The sequence below is a fragment of the Camelus bactrianus genome, chromosome 9 (genome assembly GCF_048773025.1).
Source record: "Camelus bactrianus isolate YW-2024 breed Bactrian camel chromosome 9, ASM4877302v1, whole genome shotgun sequence".
Lineage (NCBI taxonomy): Eukaryota > Metazoa > Chordata > Mammalia > Artiodactyla > Camelidae > Camelus > Camelus bactrianus.
Window position 1 is genome coordinate 12220277 of NC_133547.1, and position 12971 is coordinate 12233247.

The 12971-nt window shown below is 56.7% G+C and overlaps 1 protein-coding gene across 2 annotated transcripts in view; it reads right to left on the reverse strand.

The window, feature by feature from the left end:
* Positions 1–12971, reverse strand: part of PAK4 (p21 (RAC1) activated kinase 4) — a 42620-nt gene that overhangs the window by 12265 nt on the left and 17384 nt on the right. The window contains exon 1 of one of the 2 annotated variants that reach the window (XM_074369681.1): positions 7957–8120. The exons of the other annotated variant lie outside the window; for it this stretch is intronic. The gene's annotated coding sequence lies outside the window, so the exon portion shown is untranslated. Of the gene's footprint in view, positions 1–7956; positions 8121–12971 lie in introns of those variants that run through there. 2 annotated transcript variants of the gene reach the window in all.

The following is a 12971-nucleotide window of genomic DNA, read 5'->3' on the forward strand; positions in this document are numbered from 1 at the left end:
TTTCAGTTCTAGCCCCTAGCCTCATCCCTACACCCCGACCCTCCCCCATCACCCCTGCTATCACTCCAGGTCTACGCCCCATGTTCTATCACCTCCTCTGTCTTCCCACATGTGCCCCTGTTTGGCCCCAGCCTCACTCCTCACTCACTGTGGCCTCTCTCACTGGACCTGCCCATCCTCCACCCCCCAGCTCAGGGCCTGCGGGCACCAAGTCAGCTCCAAGCCCTCCTCAGGAATAGGATTAGCCACACAACCCCTCACTAAACCCAGGGAAGGGAGGAGCTCAGGATCCAGTCAGAGTGCGCAGGAGGCAGCCTGGAAGATGGGGCAGCCAACCCAGGACCCCCACCCATAAAGCCCTGAGCACTGCCTGCGCATGGCAGCTGGCCCGCCCGCCCCCAGCTGCATGCGACTGCAGGCGAAGGGGACTCAGGGGCACACCTCCGGATATTTGCCTGGGGCCACCCCTTCCCTCTGGGCGCTGCATGGAGGGCAGGACAAACAGAGGAACTGACTGTGTTTATAATGATCAGGCGGGAGCCCCACCCTGGGGCAGCTCCAACACAGCCGGTTCCCCTGACCAGACCCCCGCCCCCGCCCCCTTCCCACCAAGTCCCCAAGATATGGACTGTATGGGGCCCGCAGAGGAGAAGGGAGAGGAGCTGCCACACAAAGGTAGGGGCCTGTGCCAGGAGCAAGGTGGGTGAAGAGTGGGCGCTGGGGTTCCTGGGCAAGTTCAGAGCCGGCCACCGCCGCTGCCACACACTCTGCTGCCTCACTTTCTGTGCCTGTGAAGTGGGGTGACCCACCTGCCTTGGGCGCTCACCGCGTGGCCCTGGACCAGTGGCTCAGCTGCGTTGTGCCTCAGTTTCCTCCTCTGTTAAAGGAAGACCATGACAGTACCTGCTTCTTGGAGCTCTTAGACGGAGTCACAGAGAACACAGGCACTGGGGGCCTGGCCCCAGGGACAGGGACAGCGCACACAGTAAGGAAGTGCTCGGTAACGCCGGTCACCATCACAGCGGCAGCAACACTTACTGAACCCCTACCGTGCCGGCCCCTCTCCTAAGCACCTGACTGGGAGTCCCTCATTCAACCTGCATGCCTGACCCTGGAGGAAGGTGCCATTATGGGCCTGGTGTTACAGATGAGGAAGACGAGGCACAGAGAGGGTGCCCCACTCGCCCGGGGCCCGTAGCCTGGGATGCAGAGTGGACATGATGCTCCAGGCCCGTCTCACCCAGAGCCTGGGCCCCACTGGTTCTTGGAATTACAGCAGCTGTGTCCTTGGAGATTCGTGTGTGCCCAGCCCTGCTTGGGGCTCTGTCTAATCGCATTCCACCCTCACTGCCACCTGTGAGACAGGCACTCTCATCGTCCCCAATTCACAGGTGGGAGATTGAGGCCCAGAGGGGAGAAACCTTGTCCAGGGCACCCAGGATCTGAACACGGGCAGCTGGGGGACTAACGTCTAGGCTCTTACCCGCCTGTCCTGCGCCCGTGGGCTTGTGGAGGTGCTTTTGTTTTTATCATCCTCCTCCTCCTCATCTCCTCCAAGTCTCGTCCTTGTCTCTTCCCTTCCTCCCTCTCTCCCCATCCTCTCTCCACAACCAGACTTGGCCTTTTCTCTCCTGCCCTGAGCCCTCCTGGAGCTGAGGGTCCTCACCTCCACTCTGACCTGTCCCAGGCCCCCAGGGGGTAGTAGGAGGCAGCACAAAGTGGGGTTCTGACCACCGCCTCCCCCGCCCCCCGCCCAAGGCTCCTTATTCACCTTTTCCACAGGCCTTTGGCGTGTCAGTCTGCACTGGAAAAGATGTCCAAGAACCAGTCCCCGCCACCGAATGTGGCTTACTGAGGCTGAGCCCCAGAACTCACACCCCCGCCACCACTGTGGGGGAGGGAGGGGACCATGACCCTGTGCAAATGCCAATGCTCAGCACTGGCTCCCCGCACTCTGGTGGAGTGGCTATTCTCACCCTCGTGTTGCAGATGTGGAAACTGAGGCTCACAAAGGTGAAATCTCTTGCTAAGGTCACGAAGCAGAGGTGGGCCTGGAAGATGGTCAGATCCATTACAGAGTCAGCATCCTTGAACACTTTGCTCGCCCTCAAGGCTCTTCCCTGTAGCCCACGAGGTCCTGCACCACCTGCCCATCAGTCCTGCTCTCCTCCCACACGCCCCCTCGCTCACTTTGCCCCAGCCACTTGGGCCTCCATGCTGTTCTTCAAACCCAAGACATGCCCCTACGTTTGCACTGGCAGTTTGCCCCCGCTGCTGGAACTCTCTTCTCACTGATCTGCACATGGCTCCTCCCCTCCTTCCTTCCACCCACATCTGTGTTCAAGTGTCCCTGTTCCTGTCCTGTCACCCTCTCTATGCCTCTTTCCTTGCCTTACTCACCACCTGTGTGTGTGTGTGTGTATGTGTGTGTGTGTGTAATTCTTCAGTGTCTGCTTCTCCCATTAGAATGTCAGCTCCTTGCGTCCTGCTCCCCGCTGTACCCCAACTCCTACAACACCGCATGGCCCACAGCAGGCATGGAACGCATGGTGAATGAACACGCTCCCCTGTACCTGCTACGTTACCCACCCGCTTAGACACCTCAGACTCTGCCCAGGAAGGACTTGTAAAACTCTGGCAGAGAAACCCCTGCAATCCAGAGGCAGAGGGTGAAGCGGTGACCCCAGTGACAGAGAACAAAGGAGGACAGCGTGCAGCCCGTGGCCACCAGCCAGAGCATGATGCCTCTGAAGTCCGGTGTCTGATTCCCCAAACGCAGGCATGTCTCCATCCTACTCTAGAATGTTTATTTCAATTAAAAAAAAAAGGCTTTTGGATTATTTAACATATAGGAAGGGCAGTTTCCGATCTGTCCTAGCAAAAGCTTCACATTTTCTGTCACTCCCTGTGCTCACATCACGTGTCCTACCTTCTGACCTTTCATGAGAAAAACGGCCATCGTTTCACCATTCCCCCCACCAAGGAAATCAATGCAGAGGGGAGAGCGAGATCCACTGGAGTGACAAAGTGTCTGGGAAGTGTGTGTGCGTGTGCGTGTGCGTGTGCGCAGAACTCCTTCCCCCCGCCCCAGCCTGCCCCTGCAGGCTCTGCATAAAGCTCCCTGATCACGGGCAGTGGAGGGGCTGACCCAGCCAGAACCTGTGGTGCAGGGGCAGGTCAGAGGATGCCGCAGGGGTCATAGCTGTCCTTTGGTATTCACCAAAATGAAACTAGTGCAGGAAGGGGACGATGCAGAAGCGCTCACTGTCCCCAGCCTGCTCTCCAGCCTGGGCTCCCATTCACCTTTCCACCATGATCTTCACCTACCAGCTCCAGAAGCCCCCTCGCTACCTTAGTTTCCCCCTTCCTTGATGATGGAGGGGGAGTCTGACTTACCTTGGTGGCCCGCAGCAGGCTCTCCCTGCCCCCCAAAGCCTCCACGCCCTTCCCCCCTACACTTTTGCTCAGCGCCTACTGCTCACCTATGTGGCCCCCTCTCCCATCCAAACCTCTCTTCAGGCCTCCTGCCCTGAGCTTAGTTCCTGCAAGGAGTCCTCAGGTACCATGTCCCCCCTAGACCCTTCCTTAAGCTTTGGGACTGACATATGCCCAAGCCCCTCCTTGGCACCTACTCTATCCACATGTGACCCATCACACTCACACACCCACCCATTTGTCCAATCATCACTGTCCACTGAGGGCTGACCTTGGACCGGCCCGGGGCAGGGATGACAGCGGAGGCCTGAACAGCCAGGAATATCCTGCCCTTGCGGAGCTCACATTCTAGGGGAAAGGAGACTGTCAATAAGTGAGATAAATCAGAAAAATAGCTAGCAAGTTGGATGGTAAGTGCTGAGAATACAGTAGGGGTGGGGGGGAGGAAAGGTGGGAATATTCAATGAAATGGTCAGGGGGACCTTTCTGAGCAGGGACCAGAGTGGGGAGAAGAGGGAGCCCTGTGGGTACTCGAAGCAAGAGCACACAGGCATTGGGAACAGCCCATGAAAATGTCCTGAGGCAGGAACACGCTTGATGTGGTCAAAGAGCAGCGAGGAGGCCGAGTGGCTAGGCGTGGTGAGCGAAGGGTGAGAGAGGAGGGCAGATCATGTGGGAACTTGTGGGCCACAGGGAGGACTCAGGCTCTTACCTGAGTGCGATGGAGCTACGGGTAGGTTCTGAGCTGGGGAGGGGCGTGGCCTGACTCAGGTGTTTACAGGCTCCCTCTGGCTGCATGTGGGGACAGACTGGCAGGGCAGGGCAGGACAGAGTAGGGAGACCAAGAAGGAGGAAGATGTGATAGTCCATCAGGAGAAGAGGGTGGACGGGTCCAAGTGAGGCCGTGGAGGGCAAGGAACAGGCAGGTTCTGGGTAGGCTGTGAAGGCAAGATGGCAGGATTGCCAAGGACTGACACCACCTCCTCTAACAGCGGGAACGTGAGCTCCCCGGGGGTGGGCGCCTGGTCTGATCTTGCCCATCACCACATCCCCCATAGCCTGGCACATTCTGGCACCCGGTCCATTCTCCCTCTGTCCTTAGCATCACCTAACATGTTATATGGTTATGACTGTGTCTACTATTGTCTCCAGGATAAGCCGGTGGCTTGGTGCAGGCAGGAGCCACGTTCTGGTTGGTTACAGGTTGCCCCTCTGCGGCTGCTGAGTGGATGGAGAGGACGCACATGTATTTCAGCGCTGACTCTGGCCCAGCCTGCGCAATGCAGGCAGACCAGGCTGCATAGAACCCTCTCAACTGTTCTTGGGTCTGAGTTTTCTTCCTTTCTGTTTCCTGACCTAGGAAACTGAGGCCCAGAGAAGGGAAGTCACTGCCCAGGATGGCCCAGCACCAGGGCACAAAGGCGTCCACTCTGACCCACGGAGAAGGCCTTGCTGCCCCAGAGGCTTGTGGGACAAGAACATGGGCAGAGACAACTCTACTTCCGATGACCAGGACCAAGATCAGGACTTGCCTTAGTTAGGAGGGACTCTGAAAAAATGTGAAACAAATCAAACTCTCCAAGGGCTTCTGGCTCCTCCGTGACTTAACAAGGCCCTGACCACCTTGGGACCTCATCACCTCCCGCACCGCACCCTAATCATGCTGGCCTCCTCCTTTTCAGTCTTGGACACATCAAGCTTGTTCCAGCCTCAGGCCTTTGCACCCTCGGTCCCCACTGTCCAGAGCTGCATGTCTCATCCTTTCCTGATATTCAGGTCTCAGTGCAAATAAAGCCTCCTCTGAGAGGCCTTCCCTGACTCCCTGACAAAATTTGCACCCCTGCTTTCTACTTCTCCATGGCATTCAGGACCATCTGGTATTAAATACCTGTTGACTGTTGGTCGGTCCCCTCCCCTCCCATCCCCTCCTCCCAGTGGAATATTGGTTCCTTGAGAGCAAGGGCCTTTGTCTTGTTCTCGCCATACCCCTGGCATCTGGAGCAGGGCCCGGCACACAGTAGGTGCCCAGGAAACGTCTGTGCAACAAATGAGTGATGCCTTTGCCAAAGTGATGAGGCTGGACCTAGAAGAGGGGCAGGAAAAGCTGGTGAGGGCAGAGTGCAGATGGGGTCTCCAAGGCCTGTCCACAATGCCTGGAAGCCTGACCTGGATGCCTGCAAAGGAACTGGGCCTCTTTACAGACCGAATCTGGCTATTCAGTGAATAAGCTGGTGTGTGTTTTCAACACCACAAGTGGTGCCCAGCTGGGAGCCCACTTCCCCAGGCCCTCCACACCACGCTGCCTAGGCTGGAAACCTGAGCAAGTGGCAGCATCTTCTGACTACAGGCAAGAGGCAAGTCATCCTGGGGGTGCGCCACCAGCAATCTGAGTCCCCACAATGAATGGAATCCCATAAAAAGACACAGATCAGGGGGTCACCCTGGCCTTGGGGAGCAGGGCCTGGAGTTGGCCGTGTGGGAAGCGAGGAGCAGCCCTGCTCTCTGTGTTCTGGCCACTCGCAGTGCTGTCCTCTCCGCTCCAGGCCTTCGCACAGACTGTGCCCGGACAAGGACTCAGCAGGCAGTTGGTGACGAAGAGCAGACTGACTGCTCAGGCTCGGGGACCCGCTGCAACACTGCCAAGCTGTGTGCCCGTGACCAAGTGACCCTGGGCCTCTGAGTCCTCATCTGCAAACTGCGGGTAATGACAGTCCCTATCTCCCGTGAGTGTTTGGATGATCGAATGAGACGACCCATGTGAAACATGTAGAGCAGCGCCTGGCACCAAGTGGGCCCTCCTGACAGGCTAGCTGCTGTTACTATTACTGCCACTGTTGTTGTTGCTGCTGAAGGAATAAAGAAAGGAACGAACAAATGAAAGAGGGTGCTGGGCACAGTCCTCTCCCAGCCTGAGCAAAGGTGCCAGTCTTACTGTCTCCATTAAGTCTTTCTCCAGGGCTGGGATGGGGGAGCATAACGAGCTGCCACTTTGTAAGGACAGGTCTGCCTCTCCCCCACTGGACTGCGAGCTCCCCTACTAAGAGGACAGGGCCTGGGGCCATCTCAGCCACCCAGTGTCCCCACCCTGCCCAGCACAGGGCAGAGTACAGCTCAGAGAGTGGGGCTGAATGAAGAGATGGTGCTCTGAGCCCCCAGGGAGGCCAGATGGCTCCTGTGGCAGCCCCAGGCAACAGGGCCCCCTCCTAACCCGGCCAGGCTCAACAGGGCACAGACACAAAGGGCCCTGTTGGTGTCCCTCACCGCCTGGAGGCAGCCAGGGTGGGGATGGATGCCACAACAAACCTGAGAGTGTGGACGAACCCACAGGGACCAGGGAAATCAGATCAGACTTCATTCATTCCTCCCCTGAGGCCGGGCAGGAAGGAGGGAGGAGGTGACAGGCCGAAAAGAGGCCCCAGAGCCCTCCTGGGCCCTGCAACCTAAGCCCTGTCCTGCCATGGAACTCCCCAATACACACACACACACACACACACACGCACGCACACACATGCCCTTGACACAGAAACACATGAAGATGCTCCTCAGTGCACAGCTGTCTGCAGAGACTTACACACATGGCACGGATGTCCAGACACACAACCACAGACGCACAGGACTTACACACACTGGTGGCACGGAGAAGTCCCCAAGCAGCCTGAGATGGGGGGCCACCTTGACCCCACAGTGCCTGTGGACCCCAGTGGCCTGAGTGTGGGAAGGGACACCCGCTCTGAGCCTAAGCTCCGGCCCTGGGAACAAGGGCCCAGCTAAGCATGCGGCAGAGACTGTGAGGCATCAGTGGGAGAACGTGGGGGAATAGTCTTAAAGAGGGGCCTGGCTCAGAGGTAGCTCTCAGGACAGAAGGGCCAGGATGCTGAGGCAATCCACAGCCAGGACCCCAAGAAGTCATGGACCCAGGAGCCCCTCTACAAACACTGTACACCCCCGAGACACAGGGGCTCTGGAAAGAGACCAAGAGACACACAGCAATGATCCTGGGGGAACAAAATGACACCACAAGACAGACCTCAGCCACCACCTAGAAACAGCCACACACATGCACACACACAAGTCAAAAGCTGCTCCGTTACGGCTGGACTCACCGAGGAAGGCAGACCCCAAACTCACACCTAGGAACCCTCCCAAGCCAGAGTCAGACCGCAAGACCACACAGCAGTAGACCCGCACACAGTAGGTAACAAAACCCATGGCAGACCCAGGCACACTCACAGCCAACTCCAGGGTCACTCAGTGACCAGGGAACCACCCCATGCGAATCACACCCCAGAACACACTCCCAACCTGGACGCTGTGGGACCCGTGCTGAGGCGTGGGCTAAGCCCCAGTGGACAGACACCTGCCGTCACCAACATGGAAACACACACACCCAAGAAAGGTGTGGCCCCTCTAACACGTGCTTACGCTGGCTCAGGTGGCCAGGCAGCAGGACTGCCCTCCCCCACACCCAGGCAGCCCTCCCTCCCTCTCCTCCCTTCTTGCCCTAGGACCAGGCCAGCTCACCTCCACCATCCTCTTCCCTCTGTCCTGGCCCAGGTTAGGCTTCCAGGTGGGAGAGCAGAGAGCTGGGATCAAGGGGTTCCCCTGGTCCTGGATACACGCACCCACTGAGGAGAATGGGCAGGGTTCTGCGCCCCCACCTCCCTGGCAGCAGCTGGTGACGCGGCCCTGCCCTGGCAGGAGTCGAGCTTGCCTGTGGTTCCAGCCCACGGGAGGGCGGAGGGTGGGAGGGAGGGATGGAGGGAGGTGGGGCTGAGCCTGGAAAGCTTGGGCCACAGGGCCCACAACTGTCCCGTGGAGGGAGGGGCTGGGCAGGGACACAGAAGCTGGGGACCATGACTGCAGCCCGTGTGTTAGCAGGGTCAGTCTCCCATTACACAGGCACCCGCACACCCCCATCTTCCTCTCCATGCCAGGCTGGGTGCCAGGGGCCAGGAAAGCAGCAGCTACACAGGATGGGGTTGAGAGCCAGAGAGCGGCTGGTGGGGCAGCCAAGTCTGAAATATTGGTGGGACTGGGCTGCAGGGCAGAGCGACGGCAATGAGTGGCCTCTCTTACGGGGAGGGTGCCTGGAGGTCTGGGGCTTGCTGTGTTCCCCTCTCCCCCCACTCCCAGGCTGTGATTCCAGCAAGAGCTCCAGAGGGCACAATGAAGGGGCCCTCTCTGCTCCACCCAATTCACCCAGGAGGATGAACCTGAGACTTGCAGCCTCACTAGGGGGAGATCACCGTGAACCAACCCCCCCCCGCCCCCCTGTACTGGCATCTCTAGGCGCGAGGGAATGGGGAGAGAGAAAGGTGGGGAGGGCTGGAACTTCCGCGCGCCATGCTGGCTGTTGCCAGGATGTAACTAACCCTTCTGAAAATAAGTGGCCCAACTTTCCAGAGAACTTCCTCTGGGGCAGACCCTGCTCTGAGCAGTGACACGCATTAAGTCATTTTAGCTCACCACTGCCCTAAATGGGCAGGTACTTTATCAGGCTCATTTTACAACGGAGGAAACTGAGGCCAAGAGAGGTTGAGTGATCTGCCCAAGGCGCCCAGCAGGGAGGTCAGGCGCCGGGCTTTCCAGGTAGCCATCTGTCCCAGTGCCTGGGTCCTAAAGCAGCTGCTCTGACCAGGAGGCTAGTTGGCTCCAGAGAGGGCAAATCTAGAAGAGGCAGTGCCGGCTCTGCCCCGTCTCTGCGTCACACCTCCCTCCCGCTCACACTTTCACTGCAAAGCTTTCGCTGGCCCAGGGCAGAGCGCCCTTGAGAAACTTGTTTCTGTCTGTCTCCCCTGCGACAGGGGTGGGGGTGGGGGTGGGACGTGGCGGGCAAGGGTTGGGGCTGCCTGGTTCATCCCTCTTCACCCTGGGGGCCCATCTCAGGCCCCTCCTGCAGGAAGTCTTCCCTGACACCCCAGGCTCTATCCCAGTGCTGACCTTCGGGCAGTCAGTCTCTGACTCGTCCGTCTCCCGGATTGGTTCACACATTTGCTGAGTGCCTGGCCCGTACCAGACAAGCCTGTCAGAGGCCCTGGGAATTCATCAGTGAACATACCAGACAAAACCCTTTGCCCCAGGGGCTGAGGGCCAAGTAGGACTGCTCCCCGACCAGGGGGTCATGTGAGCAGCAGGGACCAGGTTCAGGTGCCCCAGGCAGGTGCCCAGTGAAGAGTGAGTGAGCAAGTGGCCCAGGCGGGCAGGTGGACAGAGGCCTGCATCCTTCCCACTGCCCTGCTCTGGCACCCCCCACGTCCCCCACACCCAAGCCAGCTCCTCCAGGACTCCACCATGTGGACCAGGGGACCAACTGGCTTGAAGAGCTGGGAAATCCCAACCACCCCCCTGCTGTCCACCACCTGCCCAAGAGCCAGGGGCTCCCAGCAGGGCCTGGGGCCATGGCAGGGCAGGTGGGAGGCTCTGAGGTGGGGGTCGGCCAGAGGTCCCCGATCCCATGCCACTCCATCCCCCCCATTAGGGTGGAGCACCTGTCAGGCAGCCACCCAGAGAGGAGCCAAATGGGGCGGGCTTCCCAAACCTCCCCAGACCGGACCGGCTGGTTTGGGCTCTGGTGGAGGAGGCGGTCAGGACTGGGCAGTTCGGACCAACCAGGGAAACTAGGTCCCAAGGGGAGGGACAGGTAAAGGGGGGAGAGGATAGGGGGAGCACGCCTCCTCCAGAAGTCTCACTGGAAACAAGAGGTTCTCCTGGGGACAGGCCTCCAGGGGCAGGGAGAGGTCAGTTCAAGATCCTCTCACACGGGAACAGATCTTTATTACAAAACTTTTAAAACACACCCCAAAATAGAGACTAAACCAATGAAACCCCCATAAAACCCACCCTTCAGATTCTCAACTATTCACATTCTGCTGTACCGGGGTTTCATCCACCTCCTCCCTTTCCTTTCCTTCTCTCCGTCTCAGTCTCTATCTCTTTTCCATACGATACATGGTTCAAAAGCCAACAGCACCAAAGGGTAAACATTGACAGGACGGCGCCCTCCTGGCCGGCCCCAGCTTGGCCCTGGAAGCAATCTCTACTGGAGTTTCTTTGTTTTCTTTCTGAGACAGCCTACACATGCCTGTGTGCATGCGCACAGAGATGCTTGCAAGCTTTTTAAACAGAAACGTAACACCAGAAATTGACACAATACTGTAAACGGACTATACTTCAAAAAAAAAAAAACATATATACATACTTAAAAAAAGAAAAGGAACATAAATGGCAGCACACTGCACATACTAAAGCACTGTGCTTTACTCAACATTCCTTGGCTCCCCTGCACACCATGGGAAGGTTCACGCAGCACAGTCTGAATTGGCAAGAGCCTGGAAACAACACAGATGCTCATCCACGGGACACAGATAATGAACTGTGATCTACTAGCTCCGCCAAACAGGACACAACAGTTGAGAGTGCATGAGCACAGCTACATGTGGGTGAATATCAAAAACGATGTTAAACAGAAAAAGCAAAACAAAAGACAATACAGCCTAGGACTTTGTAAAGAAGAAGTTCAAACCCAGACGAAATGAAGTATGCTGTTGAGGGATGCACACAGGGGTGGTAAAACCAAGGAAAAAAGCAAGACAGTGTCTGCCTCAAAAATCAGGGGAGGGGCTGCCTTGGGGCAGGAGGTTTGGGAGAGGCTTCTGGGGGGCTGGCACCATCTATATCTTTACCTGGAGGGGGATTACGTGGGTCTGCCATTTAGAGTAATTGGTTATACTATACATTTATGCTTTATGCACTTTCCAGCATGTAAGCTAATCATTCAAAATTACGATGTTAAAGAAAAAAAAAAATGTCTTAGTGATCATGCCTCCTCCATCTCTGCAAAGCATGGCCTGGCCACTTTAGCAGCGGCATGGAAGGGCCACAATGCCTGGAGCCAGTCCCCATAGGGCCAGGTCGGTTGTTTCCAGGCATCTGCTCTTACAAACGGTGTAGCAATGATAATCGTGTGCAGATATCATTTCACAGGTGCGCCATGTGTCTGAGGGCCAAGTGCCTAGAAGTGCAAATGCCAGGCAAAGCTTAAAACCGCCAAGCTGCCCCATGTGTGGCCGCCCCACTCTCACCCCTCCCTCGGCCTCACAGCCCAGGGTGCTGTCAAACTCTGATCTTCACCAGTCAGAGAGGTGAAATCCAGCCCCTCTCAGCCTAGTTTTCATTTGTGTTTTTCTACTTAGTAATTTAGCATCCTTTCATATTTATAAAAGCCATCAAATTCCTTTTCTGCTAAGTGTCTCTTCAGAGCCTTGGCCTGATTTTCTGCAGGGTCAGGAAGACCTGTGTAAACCCACCCCTGCTCTTCCCACCTCTCCAGCCCCAGCTCCCCAACTCCTCCAATCACGGACTCCAGGGGCTTTCAGCCGCCTTCCTACATGCATGGATTTTGTCAACAGAAATCCAAAGCAAGTCTACCACATGTCCCCCTAAGCTGGGGCCGGGGCGCAGCATGGTCCCTGTCCCACTGGGGCTCACAGTCCACAATCACATGATGAAATGTGAAATTCCAGCTGAGTCGGGCTGGCTGAAGGACGAGAGGTGATGGAGCCAGGCTGGAGCTGGGGTAGGGGTGGGGGGGTGTCTGAGGCAGGCTCTGAGGACGAGCCTGCATCTGGGAGGTGTGACTCTGGCTGCCTTGCCTGTGGAGGATGGGATCAGGGGCCCTGAGTGGGCATGGGGACAAGTGACAAGACTGAAGCAGTGCTCCAGGCAACTGATGAAAGCAGCCAGCACAGTGGGACATGGAGAGAGGGGCACAGACCAGAGCTGAGTGTGCCCCAAGAAAAGAAAGATGAGTCAGATATGGGGGCTGAGGACTGGGCAGGGGCCAAGGGTAACTTTGAAAGCGGGTAAGCCGCACTGCTGTCTTCCACACAAGGAACCCGCTGGGAGCTAAACAATGCCAGGCCCCAGGTCCTAGAATATCTCAATGGTGAAAAAGAGGAATGGATGGGGTGGACTCACTTGCTCTGACAGTAAGGCCTGCCGTCCAGTTACCGAAATCAAGACAGTGGGGAGAAACACATAGCTCAGGGAACGGAAGAGAGAACCCAGACCCACCTGGTTTTGAAAACACTGATTTTTTTCATTGTGGTAAAATACCCATAATACTTATCATTTTAACCATCCGTAAAGCATAGACTTCAGTGGCGTCAATTATACTCAATAATGTTGTGTGACCGCCATCAGAGCCTACACCCCAAACTTGGCCTTCACCATTCCTAACAAAACCCTGTGTCGCTTATGGGCCAGTGCCCCGCTCCTTCCTTCCCCCAGCCCCTGGTCACCTCTATTCTACTACCTTTCTCTACAAATTTGCCTATTCTAGGTACCTCATATAAGTGGAATCTTAGAGTATTTTCCCTATGTCTGGCTTATTTCACTAAGCATAATGTTTTCAAAGTCCATCCACATTGTAGCATACATCAAAACTCCATTCCTTTGTATGGCTGAATAACATTCCATTGCATGTATGCACCAAATTTTGTTTATCCACTCATCTGTTGATAGACTTTGGGGTTGTT